At 42.8% G+C, this 20,642-nt stretch overlaps 1 long non-coding RNA gene across 4 annotated transcripts in view; it reads left to right on the top strand.

Annotated features, from left to right (window-relative positions):
• LOC134807015 (uncharacterized) overlaps nt 1–20,642 on the top strand; it is a 160,817-nt gene that overhangs the window by 37,452 nt on the left and 102,723 nt on the right. For all 4 annotated transcript variants that reach the window (XR_010150333.1, XR_010150332.1, XR_010150335.1 and 1 more), the window contains exon 3: nt 8,638–8,760. This is a non-coding gene — a long non-coding RNA (uncharacterized LOC134807015). The remainder of the gene's footprint in view (nt 1–8,637; nt 8,761–20,642) is intronic.

Below are 20,642 nucleotides of genomic sequence, written 5' to 3'. Positions count from 1 at the left end.
ATAAAGTTACTTTGGTTGATGGATGGCTGACTAGTTTTGATTCCTGCAGGGGAATATAAAAGTAGGGACCCCCTATTCCACCATCTTGATAATGTCACTGTCTCCATAAGTTTCTTCCTTATTTTGTTCTGTTGTAGTTTGTGTGTTATTTTAGGTTCAAATATTAAGAACAATAGGCTATGATTTATACATTGTGTAAACAGTAAATTAGATAGCTAGTAGGTACCCTATATATATTATAATGTTCACCTATAGGATTAAGTTTAGAGCAGGCAAAAAGGGCTCATTAAAATTTTGATCCATTTTTTCAGCCTCTATTAAACTATAATATAATTTATGCACTAATTTTCATTTTATCAATTACTCTTAGCCATATTTCACAAAATTTATATTTTTTCTTTATTTAGAAATGTAAGGTTATTATTTGCTTTTAAAACTGTATTATAGCTTTTTATTTTGTGAAATAGTAGCAACAATATATTAATAATATAAATATAGTGTAAATACTTATTAAAATTTTCCCATTAGAGAATTTTATTAATTATTGTAGTGCATTTCTGTAAAATTGTACTGCCACACACCACAGGGCAATGATTCAAAATGCCTGGTCTTCACAGATGCACTGTCACAGTTGAACATTGTAGTTATTTAGAAAAAATCTTTTCTAGTGTTATATCAATGTTCCAAACAAGATTTTATGGGTAAATATTTCTCCCATTCTAGTTTTGCAATTCCATGTTAACTGTACTTTTATTTTAGGGTAGGTTCCTTGACATTGGTTTATTGCATTTTTGGTTTTACTTAAGTATTATTTTGGATGACAATGTGCAGCAACTTTTAATGTACAGTTTATGTCAATATGCAGTTTAATTGCAATATGAATCAGCCGTATATTTATTCACAATTCAAGTTTAACAAACTTAATGAAAGCTAAGCAAACTAACGTTACATGATAAAGCCCTGATCAGCTATGTCTTACTTAAGCAAATACACCAAAAAATAGTTTGTAGCTTTATTGCTGCTTTTGTTCAAACTATGTTTTATATTCTCTATGACCAGGGAAATTTCTGATATTCTTCTACCAGGCTAAAGAAACAAACAAAAGACAGTGATTATACTTTCAAGTAGTAGTTTGTTTAGGGCCCCAGATATTCCATCTGTAGTTCTCTATGCTCATATTTGTTTGTTTTAATAAGGCTGTGGCCCAAAACCTTACATTTTTGTAGAAATTAAAGCTTTTCGGTTCCATACTAAAGACAGGACAGCCCCATGATCTAAATCCAAGGGTGATGGCTTAGATTGAGGGCCATTTCTTGTTGACATGGAGATGGTTGAGTTGGTCTACAATAAATCTATGAGAGAAGCAGGTTGTGATGAGTTGGAAGTGTTGGCTTCCTTCATGGTCTCAAAGTTCCCTGTCAAGTTCACCTCAGCTCTGCTGTACTCCTGTTCTGCCATCAGGTTGGGAATGCTTGGCCAGTAGTGGTTATCCACATGGTTCTCAACTGCCGGTGCTTCCCTGATCCACTGTCTGCCAGAAATGCAATTGTAGCAGAGGAGGCTGGTAAGCGGACAGAAGCCAGAGATGGTAACTGGCCACCGCCTGGCTGAGGAAGAGAGCGGTGGGCTCTCAATCCTAGCTCACATGCCAAGTGCCATCCTCATCCAACATCCAGCGGTGTCCCCCATAATGTGCACTGCCTGGCCTGAGGTAAATGGACAGCTCAGCTAAGGCCTAAAGTTGAAAAGGGGCTTTCCAGAGCCCCAGGAGTGCTGGACATCTCACCAGCCATGGAAAGAGACTGTGTCCTCGTGGCCACAGACTGGCAATGATGGAAGACTGCCCTCATTTCAGGGCCTTCTGGAGTCTTCACTTGAGAGTTCAGCTCTGGCAACAGAGGACACTTCTGGTGTCCAAAGATTCTCAGTGCCTGGCGGATGTAAAACTGATTGATGGCATCTGCTGGCTTCTGGAGCACTGCTTAGCCATTCTTATCTGTGTTCCCCAGCCAAAGCACTGCAGAAAGCTTGGTCTCTGGCTAGCATTCTGGACTGTTAGACAGCCTGGCTGCAGCTAGCACTGGATGGAGAGAGTACAGTGTGGTGAAGTGGGGACAGTGGGCATTCTGCCACATGGCCTAGGGTTTCTCGTGACTCTGGACTGCCCAGGTGTGGTGACCAGAAGGGAATCAGGGAGTGGAAACCGTTTCTAGGCCACAGCTCAGGGAGGGAGAAACCAGGCTGAGCCTGTTGATGGTCCTGAGGTGAGATGAAACTGGGAGTCCAGGGAGACCAAAGAAGCTCAGATAAACTCTGCAGGGCAGAGTATTCAGGGTATGAAAAGGACAAAGTCACAAAACAAAAAAGCTCCAGAGTCTTCAGCTAAATACTGATCAGAACATGTATGTGTGTAAACTACCCAAGTCTGGGGGAAAACAAAAACACCTTAAGTAAACAGAAAGAACAACGCTCGAACCTCCCACAGAACCAGGCATATTTGGTGTTCCCACCAGCAACAGTGGACAAATCTTATACTTCCCAGACCATTGGATGGAACACTCAGAAAAGAATTTGCCTCAGTAGTGTGGAAGATTAGATCTAGGCCAAGGCTGCTAAGGTCCTACTTAACAAGACCTCAAAGAAAACCCTGAAAGAACCAAAATCTTTTCAGATAATTTAACTGCATCCTAGAACATAGCTCAATAATATTTACAGGAACCCAACAATATCCAATGCACAATAAGATAAATTTCACGTTGTCTGCCATCCAGCTGAAAACTACCAGACATGTGAAAAGAAAGGAAATGTCTCAATAATGAGAAGAAAATTTTATCAATAGATACAGAAATGGCACATAAGATGGAATTAGTAGGCAATGATATTAAAACAGTTATTATCATGATAACATTCCACAACAAGAAGGTAAAGGGAAGCTAGAACATGGAAGTAGAGACATGGAAGACCCAGCTTGAACTTGTAGAGATGAAAAATACAATGTCTGAGATGAAAAATATACTAAATGGCATTTAAAATAGAATAGATATTATACAAAGAAGGATTAGTCAACTGGAAGATGTAGCAGTAGAAACTATCAAAAATGGAACATGGAGAAAAAAATGGAAAAAATTGAACAGAAAATCAGCACCAACAGGACTAATATATGTGTAATTGGAGTTCCTGAAGAAGTGGGGAGTAGTATAAGAAAAAATATTTGAAAAAACTGTGGCTGAAAAATTTTAAATTTGATAAAAACCATAAACCCAGAGATCTAAGAACCAATGAACCCCTAGCACAACAGACATGAGGATGACACACTGAAGCACATCATAATCAAATTGCCCCAAACCAGTGACAACGAGAAAATATGAAAAGTTACCAAAGGGAAAAGGGCATTATACAGAGAGGAACAAAGATGAAAATGGGCTGAGCGTGGTGGCTAACACCTGTAATTCCAGCACTTCGGGAAACTGAGGCAGGATGATCACTTGAGCCCAGGAGTTCAAGACCAGCCTGGCCAACATGGTGAAACCCTGTCTCTACTGAAAATACAAAAATTAGCAGGGCGTGGTGGTGCGCATCTGTAACCCCAGCTAATCAGGAGGCTGAGGAGGGAAAAATCACTTGAACCTGGGAGGCGGAGGTTGCGGTGAGCTGAGATGACGCCTGGGCGACAGAGCGAGACTCTGTCTCAAAAAAAAAAAAAAAAAAAGGCAGACATCTGGTTAGAAACAAAGCAAGGCCAGGCTTGGTGATGCACACCTGTTATCCCAGCACTTTGGGAGACCAAGGCAGGATGATCACTTGAGCCCAGGTGTTCAAGACCAGCCTGGGCAACATGGCAAAACCTGACCTCTACATAAAATGTAAAAATTAGCTGGGTGTGGTGGCGCATACCTGTAGTCCCAGCTACTTGGAAGGCTGAGGTGGGAGGATTGCTTGAACCCAGGAGGTAAAGGTTTCAGTGAGCTGAAATCATGCCACTGCACTCCTTCCTGGGTGACAGAGTGAGACTCTGTCTCAAAAAAAAAAAAAAAAAAAAAAAAGAGAAAAGAACAGAAACAATGCAAACCAGAGGATAGTGCAGTAACTTCTATAAAATACTTAAGGATAAAATGATTGTCAGTCTAGAATTCTACACCCAGCAAAAATATCTTTCAAAGATGATAGTGAAATAAAGACGTTCAGACATTGAAAAGCTTGAAGAATTCATTACCAGCCAGTCCTCACTACAAGGAATATTAAAGGAAATCCTTCAGTCAGAGGGAAAGTGAAACCAGATGGAAGTCCAGATCTACACAAAAGAATGTACAGCACCAAAGACGTCAAATATGTGAGCAAAAATACAGTATTAAAAAGCATTTTTAAAAGATAATTGACTGTTTAAGGCAAAAAAATGATAACAAATTAATGTGAGTTTACAGCACATATAGAAGCAAAATGCATGAAAACAATAACACAAAACCCAAAAGGAGGGAAATGAATGGGTACTGCTTTAAGGTTCTTATCCTCTATGTGAAGTGGTATAATGTTGACGGCAGCCAATGCTAAGTTGAATACATATACTGTATTAGTCTGCTCTTGCACTGCTATAAAGAAATGTCTGAGACTGGTGCTGGGTGCGGTGTCTCACGCCTGTAATCCTAGCACTTTGGGAGGCGGAGGCAGGCGGATCACGAGGTCAAGAGATCAAGAACGTCTTGGCCAACATGGTGAAACCCTGTCTCTACTAAAAATACAAAAAAATTAGCTGGGCATGGTGGCATATGCCTGTAGTCCCAGCTAAGCTACTTGGGAGGCTGAGGCAGCAGAATCACTTGAACCAGGGAGGTGGAGGTTGCAGTGAGCCGAGATGGCACCACTGCACTGCAGCCTGGGCGACAGAGCAAGACTACATCTCAAAAAAAGAAGTCTGAGACTGGGTAATTTATGAAGAAAAGGGATTTAATTGGCTCACGGTTCTGCAGGCTGTACAAGTGTGATTCTGTCATCTGCTTGGCTACTGGGGAGGCCTCAGGGAGCTTTCAATCATGACAGAAGGCCAAGGGGAAGCAGGCACATCTTATATGACTGGAGCAGGAGGAAGAGAGAGAGGGGGAGGTGCCACACACTATTAAACAACTGGAACTTGTGAGAACTCACTTGCTATATAGTACCAAGCGGGGATGGTGTTAAACCATGAGAAACTGGCTCCATGATCCAATCACCTCCCTCCAGAACCCACGTTTGGCATTGGGGATTACTTTTCCACATGAGAGTTGGGTAGGGACACAGATCCAAACAATATGATATATCATAAACCATAGAGCAATGACTAAGTCTCAAAACCAAACCAAGGAAAAATAGTTATATGTAAAAGGCCAACAAAGAAGATTAAATGAAATAAAAATACTCAACAAATTCAAAAGAAGTCAGAGAAAGAGGAAAAAGAGAACAAACTACAGATGCGACAAATAAAAAGCAAACAGGAAGATGACCAATTAAAACCAAACTCTCCGGCATTCCACCATCTGTGTGTGATTATTTAGCAACTCTCTGCCTCCGACAATACCTGTCACACAGGGTTGTCTTCAGAGCTTGCCACATGTGACATGGAAAGCCTGCTGTTTGCAGACCTGCAATCATTATATATTAGCTCTTATTGTTGGTAGCAGAGACCCAGGTCTCTGTGTTGGTCATGCTGAAAGCTCCCTTCTCATTGCTCTGTTTTCCCCCTCCTTTCATCCCTTTCTGTACTTCCAAGCCCCCTATCATCTGGTTGGAGAAGATTCTCAGCCTCTCGATCTGCAAATGTTCAAAGTCCATGAACCAAATAGCTAACAAATGTATTTCTGTATGTTTATCTGCTACCCACGGATCCAGGAGAATTGCTTTCCTTCCTCCAAGAAGTCCGTGGCTGCTGATGCCAAGAATGTGCTCTCTCTGTCCTCTCCTCTTTTCTGATCTGCATATTATCATCCGCTCTGCACTTCTGGGAAGACTTTACACAGGGACAACTATGAGTTTTTGTAGGAAGATGAGAAGTCACCACTTTGAGAACCATCCATTAGACGTTCCAATATTGCTGCAGACATGGACTCTAGCACGTTCTCTTCTTCTCTGACACCCACCCCTTCCCCCACTGGCCACAGCAACTTGGGTTTGCTGTTCAGCTATGGCAGTGCCTACCTCTGGGGAACCGTGACTTGTTTTATACTCTATCCAATAACACAGTGTGTCCTTATACAAAGTAGGTGTTCAATATACATCTGTTGAAGGGATTTCATCACAGTTAAATCTGTGGAGAGTTCAGCAGATAAGTGAGTTGCTCAAGATGCTCAGAGGCTGTCTCATTCCATTTGGGCTGCTGTAACAAAATACCTTAGCCTAGGGGGCTTATAAGCAGCAGAAATTTATGTCTCATAGGTCTGGATGCTGTCAAGTGGAAGGTCGAGGTAGTGGCAGATTGGGTGTCTGTTGAGGGCCTGTTCCTTATAGAGGGCACCTCCTAGCTGTGTCCTGACATGGTGGAAGGAGAACAAGCTCCCTTGGCTCCCTTTTACAAGGCCACTTATCCCATTCATGGGGTCTTTGCTTTCATGATGAAGTCACTTCCTAAAGTCTTTGCCTCCTAATTCAAACCTAACCTATCAGGGGTTAGGTTTCAACACACGGATTTTAGGGGCACACAAACATTGACTATAGCAGAGACATAAATGGACCTGGGTCTGGGACCTTCTGGGTCCAGCTCCATTATGACACTCACACTGCACATGGTCTCCCAAGTGATGTAATTCTGTTCTGTGACATTGTGCCCATGAGGCAGGGATGCAGTAGAGGCCTCTGCAGACATGGCTTGTTCTTGGGACATCCACCTGGCTTTGTGCTGCAGGCCTGGAAGAATCCACCAGCTGCCCACTCTCATGCCTGACTCAGGTTCGTGGGTCCCTCCAGGCACATGTCAGATAGCCCACTCAATTTTTTACTTGCCCCACTTCCCTGGGTTCCCTTCTGAATTCAGGAACCATGGAGGGAGCTGAGAGTCTCTGTTTTTAGTTCATGCTCTTGTCTCCTATTTGGGAACAATGCCCAGGCAAGGCAATCTCTTTCCTACTGTTTTCTAAGAACATCAGGGGCTTCCTCCAAACTCTTCACCCACTCCCTCCACTAATCCCTTCTCCCTCAGGGACACAGGGCACAAGACCACCTCCTGTGTGAAGATCCTGCCACAGGGTGGATCTTTGGTTTTCTGTGGGTATCCAGAGAAGAAGCTAAAGGTGAATGTACTCCGGAATCCAGGAGCTCTGGCGATTTTCTCTCCTTAGCTCAGCGAGCATCCCCACAGATACCCCTCGCCCCACCCCAGGCCCCTTGAATCCATACCATAAAATGTATGTCAGTTTGTTCAACTAAGGACCCCGCTGAGTATTTAATCCCTATTTAAGGATGATGTTTATTTTATTTTTGAGTTTAAATTAATCAGCCTCAGGATACACAATTAGATAAGGCTGGGATTTAGCTCCCCTGGAATGATTTATTTCACATCAAGCCTTCTTAACTCTTTGGCTGCAGAGGGGAAGTGCCTGTATCCTTCTCTGCAGAGTTGCCTAGGGCTGGCCAGGTGAACAGACACGCTCCCTCCTCCCCATCGTTCCAACCAGGACACAGTGTGTGCTTATGATGCAGGGAGTTAGAATACTAGCCTTTTCATCACAACAGTCATAAATCCTCACACAGGGAAATAGAGATAACATACAAGTAGGAAAAAAAGAAAAAGAAGCAGTCTTGAATTCTGCTACCTAAAGATAACCATTGTTACCATGTAGGCAAGCTTCCTTTCATGCTGTGTCAAGTGTTGAAAAAATATGCCTCAACATTACAAACACACAGGACTATGTAGAGGATAATGATATCAAACTTTCATGTACCTCCCAGTTAAAATTCAAACGTGGTAGCTTTTGGATGCATTTGCCCCAGAGTTTAAGGGAAGAAAACTACGGATTCAGCCATAATGTTCATGCTGACCCTCGAGTTATATGTCCCTTTTCTAGTCCAGTTACCGCCTCCCTCCCCACTATTCTGAAGTCAATATGTGTCTTCCCATCCATGTTTAATACCTAGTGTGCATGTCCATGAAGAATGGATAGTGTTCTTTGGTCTGTTTTTGCAATTTTATACAAATAGCAGTCCATACATACTCTCCTGAAAGTTGCTTTTCTCTTCAACAATATCTTCCAGATGAATCTAGAATTCTGCATTTCTGGTGAGCAGAGGATGTGTGAACCCCCTGCAATCCCCACCCCAAGGTGATGCTGATGTTCTGGTCCAAGACCTGCACGTAGCCTGGTGAGGCTTGGAGTCTTGGGACAGGTCTGTTTTCAGCCCTTTCTTCCTAGGAAGCACAGCCAGATGACCTTGGGGCTGGAGACCTCACAATGCCCCTTGCCAGCAGTGCGCACATCCGTCTTCACTCATTTTCATCAATATTTGTTATCGCACTTTCTGATATTGTTCCTGGATTTTGCTGTGCAGCTGAATGCGTGCCTTGTGTTTCCCAGCCCTTCAGGTCTCCCCCTCTGTGAATTGCTCCTGGCTCATATGTCTGTTGGGTCTTTGGTTACTCCTTGCTGACTTGTAAATGCTATTTTTTTTTTTTTTTAGACGGAGTTTTGCACTTGTTGCCTAGGTGGGAGTGCAATGGCATGATCACGGCTCACCGCAACTTCTACCTCCCGGGTTCAAGCGATTCTCCTGCCTCAGCCTCCTGAGTAGCTGGGATTACAGGTAAGCGCCACCACGCCTGGCCAGTTTTGTATTTTTAGTAGAGACAGGGTTTCTCCATGTTGGTCAGACTGGTCTCGAACTCCCGACCTCAGGTGATCCACCCACCTCAGCTTCCCAAAGTGCTGGGATTACAGGCATGAGCCACCACGTCTGGCCAATTTTGATTTTAATGATCTGTATATCAATGCTTTTTTGGCCAAATATCTTACAAATATGTTTTCCCTATTGGTGCACTGTATTAGTCCATTTTCACACTGCCAATAAAGACATACCCCCAGACTGGGAAGAAAAAGAGGTTTAATTGGACTTACAGTTTCACATGACTGAAGAGGCCTCAGAATCATGGTGGGAGGTGAAAGGCACTTCTTACATGGCAGTGGCCACAGAAAAATGAGGATGATGCAAAAGTGGAACCCCCTGATAAAACCGTCAGATCTCATGAGATTTATTCACTACCAGGAGAACAGTATGGGGGAACCACCCCCATGATTCCAATTATCTCCCACCAGGTCCCTCCCATAACACAGGAGAATTATGGGAGGACAATTCAAGATGAGACTTGGGTGGGGACATGCAGCCAAACCGTATCATGCACTGTCTTTGTCTTTTAACTTCATTCATCGCCTCTTTTGTCAGATCAAAGCTACTACATTTAGTATGATTGAATTTATCAGTAATTTCTTTTATGATGTCTGTGTTTTGTGTCATATTAAAAAAAAGTTTTTCTCTGTTTAGTGTCATAAAATCTGTCCTCTGTTTTCTTCTAAAAATTGGAAATCTGCTTTTCATATTTTGTTTTATTTCCTTTGTTCTTTGATTCATAGGGATGTGAGGTAGAAATCTCTATTAGTTAACTCTTGCTCTGTAACAAGTAACCCCACACCTCAGAGGCCTAAGACCATAGGCCACCATTTCTCACTCATGTGCATGGGTTGCTTGGGAGGTTTCAGTTCGAACTGTGGTGGCTGAGCTGGATCTGCTCCAAGTGTCTCTGATCCTCCTTGGGTTGGGGCCTGCCAGGGTGCCTTCTTCTCATGGCAATGGCAGGAGTGCAAAGAACAAAGGGAAATGTGAAGGTCTCTTATCTTACCACCCAGGCTCAGAATGTGCAGACTACCACTTTACCACATCCATTGGCCAAAGTAAGTCACATGGCCAAACCAGAAGTCAAGGGCAGGAAGTTTAAGTATGAATCCCATCTCCACGTGCTATGATTTCCTGGGCTTTCAACTTCTTAAGGCTGAATTGTTTTATTCTCACCTCCCCAGCCTGCAGAAAATACATTTTCTCCAGGACTCGTTGAGCCATAGGGCAGAATGATTGTGGTTGACAAGGACTAGATGGAACTCAAGGCTCCAGCCTCTGTGCAGTGGACAGGTGCCATCTGGCCACTGAGGCCAATTCCTTCCCTTTGTCCCCATCTAGGGCCTCTGTTCTGTGCCAATCTCACTGTCATTCTGCCCAGGCCTTCCAGGCATCAGCCTCTTAATAGTTCCTGGCTTCGTTCCCTCTCTTCACATCTATTATGTGAGGGTTTCCATCCTTATTTGGTGTAGGAGGACTTGGCTGAGTCAACTCAGCCTGTCACGTCCCCAGTCTCAGCACTTGGGTACCCCTGAGTGCTCAGCATGAGTGGAGCCCCCGGCGTCTCCCTCCACAGCACGTTCTGAAGGCATAGGAGCTGGACTGACATTCGGGACTCCTAAACCTTTGTTCCACTTCTGTCATGACAGCTTCATTGGTCCAGGCAAATCATGGCAGCTCTCTATGCCTCATTTTTTTATTCCTCACACAATGGAATTACATAACCCTCAGTGCTTACCTAAGGGCGGAGAAATGATTCCCCTGCCTTCTCCCCATTTCTGCATTTGCCAGAGCATCAGATTTTTGTGTCTGGCCAAGAATATAGGGAAGGAAGAGCAGGTAAGCTTTGGGCACAAAGAGGGCGTTTAGGGGTTTCACTTAAGGAAAGAAAGTCAGGGTGCAGAGAGGGGTGGTGGAGCATGATCTTGGGCCAATGGTGAGGAACTAATGAAGTGCAATGTTCATGGGTTAGGTTCTGTAGCAGCCTGGGTCCCATCAAGAGATAGAAACCACATAGTGGGTCTAACGGGGAAGTGTAGTATAAAGGATTGCAACTATGATAAAAGAGTCACTGTAAGACATAAAGCAACCCTGCCTGGTGCCCTAGTGCAGAGGGAGGTACCCAAGGAAGCACAGATTTGAAAGGTGTTCAGATGTCATAAAATGTGGTTCAGCCACCACATAAGAGACGTTCGTGGATTTGGGCAGGCTGGAGCTAGTCAGCAGCTTTTGCACAAGCACTAGGCCACCCACTGGAGTGCAGGTGAGGGACCTGGCTGTGAACCGCTGGAATGCAGGGGAAGGAACCGGCCGTGAGCCGCTGGTGTGCAAGGGAGGGAGCCGGCCGAGAGCCGCTGGTGCAGGTGAGGGAGCTGGCCATGAGCCGCTGGAATGCAGATGAGGGAGCTAGCCGTGAGCCGCTGGTGCAGGGATGCATGGCGGGAGCCTGGCTGCCTTTGTAGGGCAGGAAGCCTCCAGAATGCGTGAGTCCCGCAGGGTCTGGCAGAAGGAATGGCAGCTCTGTGCGGATCCTCTAGAATACAGATCACTGTGTGCAGGTTGCACAAGGGGTACAAGATGGGGTCTGGGAAAATTTTCAGGAACTTTCAGATCACATGGGCCCTGCTGCATTTTGGTTTCCATGTCGAGATGTTGCAAGCCAAGGCTACAAGGTGGCTGAGGGACCACGCCTAGGTCTGTGGTTGGGGCTTGAACATGATCAAGGCACAGCCAGAGAGCTCCTGCCCCCTGCATTCTCTCCATCCTCTACCTAGATGCCTGCAGAATGTTCACTCCCAGAAGGCATATTGAACAGTGTTTCCCAGTTTATCACAGTGCACGTATTGAAAGGTGCACTAGGAGCTGGGAGGCAACAGACTGAAAACTGACACTGGAAACGCTGGCTCATAGCAACGAAGAGAAGCTGAAAAGGAGTGGGGAGGAACTAACTGTAATTTTACATCAATGATCTGCATCTTTGTTTCGATTGTTTGTGGCAACCAAAATGACTATTCTTTCTACCCTCCTAGTTCAGTCATAGCCTGAGACTTTTTTTTTTTTTTTTTTGAGATGAAGTCTCACTCTGTTACTCAGACTGGGGTGCAGTGGCTGGTCTCGACTCATTGCAATCTCCACCTCCCGGATCCAAGTGATTCTCCTGCCTCAGCTTCCAGAGTAGCTGGGGCTAACAGGCACCCTCCACCATGACTGGCAAATTTTCGTATTATATGTAGAGATAGGGTTTCTCCATGTTGGTCAGACTGGTCTTGAACTCCCGACCTCAGGTGATCTGCCCGCCTCTGCCTCCCAAAATGCTGAGATTACAGATGTGAGCCACTGTGCCTGGCCGCCTGAGACATTTTGGGCAACAGCTGTGACAGAAAAAACGTGCATCCCTTCCGTGCAGGGGATTTAAGAAGTGGCTCATGGCTGATTATGTTTTCTTTGCTCTGTTTCTGGAACTGTGGGAGCATCTTCTGGGATAAGGGTCTATCTGTTTGAGTCTCTGAATGACTACGACCACCAGAGCCCCCTTGTTGACCCGTGATGGATGCGAAATCAATTCAGAAGTAAAGGCCGGGTGTGGTGGCTCACGCCTGTAATCCCAGCACTTTGGGAGGCTGAGACGGGCAGATCATGAGTTCAGGTAATCGAGACCATCCTGACTAACACGGTGAAACCCCATCTCTACTAAAAATATAAAAAATTAGCCGGGCATGGTGGCAGGCGTCTGTAGTCCCAGCTACTCAGGAGGCTGAGGCAGGAGAATCTCTTGAACTCAGGAGGTGGAGGTTACAGTGGTCTGAGATTGCACCACTCCACTCCAGCCTGGGTGACAGAGCGAGACTCCATCCACCGCACCCCACCCCCAGCAAAAAAAAAATTAAAAAAAAAAAAAGAAAAGAAGTCAACTTTGCTGTTGAAGCCACTGAGGTTTGGGGGCTTGTTTGTTACACAGCGTCACCTGTCCTGACCAATGCATGACTCATTTCATCCTTGGCACAGCCCCTGAGAGAAGGGCCTTTATCCTCATTTCATGAATGAAGAGTGAAGTCTCAGAGATGTTAGCAGCTTGAGCAAGCTCACACAGTGAGGGGTGGAGCTTGGATTTGAATCCAGGTCTGTCTAACCTCAAAGACTGAAGTGGGGATGAAAATAAGTTGTTATTGTTGTTTGCCTGTCACCCAGGTGATGTAACTCTTGTCTAGGCTCTGCCTACGGGGCTTTGTGACATATCTCTGCACTGATTACCCAGGTGATGTAACTCTTGTCTAGGCTTTGCCTACGGAGACTTTGTGACATAGCTCTGCACTGATCACCCAGGTGATGGAACTCTTGTCTAGGCTCTTCTATCCTTGGATTGTAACCTTGCAGGATCTTGAACTCATATCCTTTAAGGGATCGTAGAAGTGAACACATCAAAGCTGCCATGATAAAGTTGTATAAAAGTGGGCAATATTGCCAAATGCAAAATATCTGGGCTATATTTTGGTCTGAGATCACCATTTGAGATTCCTGGAAGTTAGGGAATATGGAGGCCAACTCCCGTAGGGATGTTGTATAAGACTCCAAGCCCTAAGTCAATGATCTCAACCCTGTGGATCAGCACTGTCCATGTAATGGGGCATCTTAACCCATTTTGTGCTGCTATAACAGAATACCATAGACTAGGGAATCTATAAAGAAAAGAAATTTATTTCTTAGAGTTCTGGAGGCTAGGAAGTCCAAGGATGAGGGGGTCTGCATCTGGTGAGGGCCTTCTTGCTGTGTCATCTCATGGCTGAAGGCAGCAGAGCAAGACTTTCAGAAAGAAAGGGAGAAAAAGGGGCTGAACTTGCTTTTAATACAAGTGCACTCCCAAGATAACTAACCCACCCCCCAGATAACTAAACTATTCCTGAGATAGTGACATTAATCCACGCATGGGGGCAGAGTCTCATAACCCAATCACTCTTATTAGGCCCCACCTCTCAACACTGTCACATAGAGGATTAAGTTTCCAACACTTGAGCTCGGGGGGACACATGAAGACCATACATGGGGGATTGATGAGTATATGGGAGGGACCAGTCATGAATATTTTGGCTGAGAGTTGTGTTTGGGAGCTGAAGCCATGCTCCATCATGGCAGGGCACACATAGACCTTTGAATGCTCTGAGGAATGAATATTGAACAGTGTAACTCATGGCAGAAGGTGGAATATTTAAAAGGCAGAACTGCCTGGGTCAACTAAAAGAGTGAACAAACAGCCTGTAGCCTGTGGCTGGCTCCTCTTTTCTTCCCATCCCCACCTTTCACCTTTCTCTCTTTCTTTCTTTCCCTGCCTCCCTCTCTCTCTCCCTTCCTTCCCTCCCTCTTTCCTTCCTTTCTTCCTTCCTTCCTTCCTCTACCTTCTTCTTTCTCTCCCTCCCTGCTTCCTTGTTTCTTTCCTTCTTTCTCTTTCCCTCTTTCTCTCCCTCCTTCCTTCCTTCTTTCTCTCATTTCCTTCTCTCTTTCTCTCTCTCCCTCCATCTTTCTTTCTCTCATTCTTTCCTTCCATCTCTCTTTCCTTCTTTGTCCCCTTCCTTCCTTCCTTTCTTCCTCCCTCCTTCCTAACTTCCTTTCTTCTCTCTTCCTTTGACTGATGTGTTCTGAGCCCAAGCACCCTGTGGGGTACTAAGTGGTACCAAAATTGACTCAAGAATCAAGAAGAAATAGAAAACTAAGAAGTACTATAACATGAAGAACATAAAATCTCTAGTAAAATAAAATCTCTCACAAAGGAGGGACTAGGCCCAGATGGTTGTATGAGCAAATTTTACAGACTTGCAAAGAATGGATCATTCTAATTATGTTCCAAACAACTGTAGCTAGGAATATTAATGCTTGATTTTTCAAGAGCTTCATTTCCTAAAATCTGTAGGTTCAAAGGTAGATTAGCCTGTGTTGGAAATCCTCAAATATTGTGCAGGTCCTTGAAGTTTTAGCATTAAAAAAGAAAGGGCTTGCCTGCATTAACTTTGAATTTTGTAACAGTTACCAGTTAATGGAGATACTCTATGCCTTTATATACACTCTGATTTTATAGGAATGGAGGCATATCAGACACATGGCTCTCCACGCAGGTATTTTCCTTTGTAACATATCTTGGACATCATTTTTGAGCATCCTTTAAAATTTATTTCTTTAAATAGCTGCATAGTAGTCTATCATATGAAAACCATAATTTCAATAAACAGTAAGGTGTTAATCATTAATGTGATTGATAAACATTAAGGTGATTTCTAGGCTTTTGTTAATTAAAAAGGTGGTATAATACTTTCTCCCATTCATACATAATTCCAGGCATCATGAGTATGTCTGTAGGGTAAATTTCTGGAAATGAAATTGCTGAATCAGAGAGTATTTCCATTTATAATTTTGGTATATATTGTTTAATTACAATTGATATAGTTTTTACTAATTTATAATCCCAGTAACAAGATGTGAGTACCACTTCAAACTCCACAACTTCACTGGCAGTGCTTGAAGTCATGATGCATATTGCCAGCCTCTCTTCAAGTAAAGTTCTATTAACTCTACAAAAATTTTATAAATGGCAGACGTTACATTTCCAGATAGCTTTGTGGTAACCAAAAAAGAATTGATTTATTAGCAATTTGTATATCACATTGAGACAAAATATATTTGTGATAAATATCATTATTGTTACATAATTAAAACATCTCATATATTAAGAAATCATACTTTAGATGGGGTCAAACTGGCCGATTAGAAGCAGCTGTGTCCCATGGCTCTCACAGAGAGCAATGAAAACTGTGAGTGAATTCTGCACCTTCAATTGAGATATTCAGATTCTTGCATTGGAACTGACTGGGCAGACAGCTCGACCCACAGAGAGTCAGGAAAAGCAAGTGGGTCAATGACCCATCCAGGTGTGGCTAGCCGAGCCCCCACTCGCAGGCAAGGGAGGCCATGAGTGATTGTTCGACTCTGCCCGGGAAACCATGCTTCTCCGACGGATCTTTGCAACCTGCAGATGAAGAGGTCCCCTCAAGAGCTCAGCCACCACAGCCTTGGGTCTGAAGCACAGAGCTGTGTAGAGTCTCAGTGGAGTGCTCGCTGGCTTACTGGGGCATGCATGGAAACCCAGGAATTTTGCATACTCTGCCCAGAGAATTCCAGCAAAGTGGGAGATACATCTGTGCATTCCCCTATGAAGGGGGCTGAATCCAGGGAGCCAAGTGACATCATTCTGAGGCCCCACTCCCACAGCACCTTATAAGACCCATTGGCTTGGAATTCCAGCAGGCCAGTGGCAGCAGGCTGGAGATAGCCGGAGGTGGACTGAGTTCCCAGGGGGAGGGGCAGCGGCTCTATCTGTGGTTTGAGTTGGCTGCTCTAGCCTGCTGGCACCAGGGACCAGGAGGAGTCCCCTATAACACAGTACAGCTGTTGTGACTGATTGTGGCCAGGCTGCTTCTTTAAGTGAGACTGAAATCCATCCCTCCTCACTGGACAGGGCCTCCCCATCAGAATTTTAGCAACTCCAGCCGGAGTTCTATGGACAGAACTCTGATTTCTCCCTGGGATGAAGTCCCCAGGGAGAGGGGTAGCTACTGTCTCCCCAGTTCAGCCAACTGAACCTTTCCAGCCTGCTGGCTCTGCAGACTCCTGGGGATCAGAACAACACACCTGCTCTGCCAAAGGGCAGCCAGACTGCTTCTTTAAGCAGTCCCTGATCCTGTTCCTCCTGACTGGGTGAGACCTCCCAACAGGGGTCACCAGAAACCTCCTACAGGAGCGTTCCAGCTGGCATCAAGTCAGTACCCCCTTGGACTGGTGCTCCCAGAGGAAGGATCAGGTTGCCATCTTTGCTGTTTCGCAGCCTTTACTTGTGATACCTCCAGGTGCATGTATGTGAGATAAGGCCCCCAAGGAGAGGTAATAAAAATCAATTCAAGATGGATTAAAGACTTAAATCTTAGACCTAAAACCATAAAAACCCTAGAAGAAAACCTAGGCAATACCATTCAGGACATAGGCATGAGCAAAGACTTTGTGACTAAAACACCAAAAGCCATGGCAACAAAAGCCCAAATTGACAAATGGGATCTAATTAAAGTAAAGAGCTTTTGCACAGCAAAATAAACTATCATCAGAGTGAACAGACAACTTACAGAATGGGAGAAAATTTTTGCAATCTATCTGTCTGACAAAGGGCTAATATCCAGAATCTACAAAGAACTTAAACAAATTTACAAGAAAAAAACAGCCCCATCAAAAAGTGGGCAAAGGAAACGAGCAGACACTTCTCAAAAGAAGACATTTATGCGGCCAACAAACATATGAAAAAAAGCTCATCACCACTGGTCATTAGATGAATGCAAATCAAAACCACAATGAGATACCATCTCACTCCAGTTAGAATGGCGATTATTAAAAAGTCAGGAAACAGCAGATGCTGATGAGGCTGTGGAGAAACAGGAATGCTTTTACACTGTTGGTAGGAGTGTAAATTAGTTCAGTCATTGTGGAAGACAGTGTGAAAATTCCTCAAAGATATAGAACCAGAAATACCATTTGACCCAGTAATCCCATTATAGGGTATATACCCAAAGCATTATAAATTATTATACTATAAAGACACATGAACTGTATGTTTATTTCAGCACTGTATGTTTATTTCAGCACTGTATGTTTATTTCAGCACTGTTCACAATAGCAAAGACTTGGAACCAACCCAAATGCCCATTAATGATAAACTGGATAAAGAAAATGTGGCATATATACACCATGGAATACTATGCATTTATGTCCTTTCCAGGGACAGGGATGAAGCTGGAAACCATCATTCTCAGCAAACTAACACAAGAAAAGAAAACCAGGCCAGGAGCAGTGACTCATGCCTGTAGTCTCAGAACTTTGGGAGGCTGAGGTGGGGAGTTTGAGATCAGCCTGACCAACATGGAGAAACCCCGTCTCTACTAAAAATACAAACAATTAGTCAGGCGTATTGGCACATACCTGTAATCCTAGCTACTTGGGAGGCTGAGGGAGGAGAATCGCTTGAACCCAGGAGGCAGAGGTTGTGGTGAGCCGAGATCACGACATTGCACTCCAACCTGGGCAACGAGAGTGAAAATTTGTCTCAAAAAAAAAAGAGAGAGAGAGAGAAAGAAAAAGAGAAAAGAAAACCAAACACTGCATGTTCTCACTCATAAGTGGGAGTTGAACAATGAGGACACATGGACACAGGAAGGGGAACATCACACACTGGGGCCTGTCATGGGGCGGGAGGCTAGGGGAGGAATAGCGTTAGGAGAAATACCTATGTAGATGACGGGTTGATGGGTGCAGCAAACCACCATGGCACGTGTATAACTATGTAACAAACCTGCATGCTCTGCCCATGTATCACAGAACTTAAAGTACAACAAAGAAAACTTTACATAAATGCATAAAGTCTAGAACGGCTAATATATTATAATGAAATGTCAACTATAATCCCAGCTCAAAGAGAACGCCATAAAATTATGAAGAGCTCTCCACAAATCTCTAAATTTATGTCCTCATATGATTACATTTCTATTTCTTCTTGAATAATTTCCTCATTTTAGTTATGATTTAGTGATAGTAAGATGGTAATTATGAGGAGAAAATTCTGCTAACACTCCATAGAGAAAATTCTGCCTCATTTCACCACACACCTGAGTCTTAAGCAGTCACTTCTAATGTAGCTGAATAATAGATCCTCACCCAGCTGAGTCTATGAGTTGAATCCATGTATGTGAGATAAGGCCCCCAAGGAGAGGTAATAAGCTGGGAATCCCATCAGCTCATCTTTCTTCAGGCCTATATTTGTCATTGTCACTTGTAGAAGCAGGACAGCCCTGGCATTGGGATTGGTAGTAACAGAGAGTATCAAAGGGAAAACTGAACTTCACTAATTTTTGGAAAACAGCTGATTGGAAACAGATGGGCTCCAACGTTTTCCATGTGTGAGGTCATTGTCCCAGGTAGCCTTGCTCAGGACATTTCTTGTCAGGAAAACAGAAGTCATACGATATTTCTACCTTCCAAGAGAATAGAACATAATGTCAGATTTTCTCATGGATTCCCACAAGTTCAAGAAACTTTCATGGCCTTATTTAACTGCTTAAGCATTTCAACTAAAAAATTATTTGTCTTTCAAATACACAGGAATCTGTTTGGAAAAATGTTAACCAGAAAAAGTTGGAATTCTAAAGTAAAAAATGCATAAGGCCATAAAAATTTTTTATATCTTTTAATTTATATGTCAACTGGGGAAAAAAAAACATTCTCTGAAGTTTCCTTTTATATCATTAAAGACTTATTCTTTATTACCAGCAATACAGGGCGACTTATTCAGGTTGAATCTTGAAGGTAAACTTTAACTTAATTTTAAGTTTTGGCTAATTTTTAAGCATTTCTCAGTCACCTACCATGATTTCATCTCAGAAACCAAAATCTCAATTTCATTTAGACCTTTGAAATATTAAAATAGAAGGTTAAATGCTTCAAAATAATATTCATGTAGAGACTTACATATGTGGACCAGGAATCTCCATGTATTACAAAGTTTATGAGAACATAACAAATGTTGATACACACATTTAATTCTGAAATAAAAACTTACAACAAATAAAACTAACAAATCAAGAAAATATTGTAGGTTACACATTTTATGTCTAAAAATATAGGTATGAAACACTCAAGGATGGATAAAGGAAGAAATCACAAGAGAAAAGAAAAAATATCTAGAGACAAATTAAAAACATGAAATATCAAAAGTTAAGAGATACATTAAAAATGGTACCATAAGGGAAAAATTTATAGCTATAAATGATTATAAAAAATAAGATACTGAATCAACAACTTTACTCCTAAGGAACTAAAAACAGAGAGAAAAAGAGGGACTATTAAAGAGCGACAACTAAAAGCTAGCAAAATTTAAAAAATGATAAAGATAGCAGTGGAAATAAGTGAAATAGAGAATAGAAAAACAATATCAAAAATCAACACAACCTAGTTTGTTCTCTGAAAAACATCAAAACTGACAAAATTTTATCTAGATTGACTAAGAAAGAAAGGGAATATTCAAATTACTAAACTCAAAAATAAAATGGGTACATTACTAACAGATTTTTGGAGTAAAAAAGGGGTGTAGGAGAGTACCATAAGGGACTATACACTAAAAAATTGAATAGCTTAAATAAAATGAACAAATTCCTAGAAACAAAAAACCTACTAAGACTGAATCAGAAAAGTTGAATAAACCTATTCATCAAGGAGATTCAGCAGGAGGATTGCATCAGTAATCAAAAACCCAGCAACAAAGAAAAGCCTGGACCAGATGGTTTCACTGTTGAATTCTACCCAATGTTTAAAGCAGAATTAACACCGCTTCTTCTCAAACTTTTTCAAAACGTTGAAAAGGAGGTAGTTTTTTCTAACTTATTCTATGAGGCCAGTATTACCCTGACACCAAGCCAGACAAAGGCACCATAAGAAAACTACAAACAAACATCCCTTATACATGCTGATGCAAAAATCCTCAACAAAATACCAGCAACTCAAACTTAGCAGTACATTAAAAGGATTATACACTATGAATGAGTGTAATTGACTCCTGAAATGAAAGTATGTTCCAGCACATGAAAATCAGCGTAATATCACATTAAGGAAAAAACCCTCACGTGATCATCTTAAGCAAAGAAGAAAAAGCATTTGTCAAAATTTAACCCACATTCATGATAAAATATACTTAATAAACTATAAAAAGAAAGAAAACACAT

Source organism: Pan troglodytes, chromosome 14 (assembly GCF_028858775.2).
Source record: "Pan troglodytes isolate AG18354 chromosome 14, NHGRI_mPanTro3-v2.0_pri, whole genome shotgun sequence".
NCBI lineage: Eukaryota > Metazoa > Chordata > Mammalia > Primates > Hominidae > Pan > Pan troglodytes.
The sequence above is the reverse complement of the archived record's forward strand: the minus strand, read 5'-3'. Positions and strand labels throughout refer to the sequence as shown.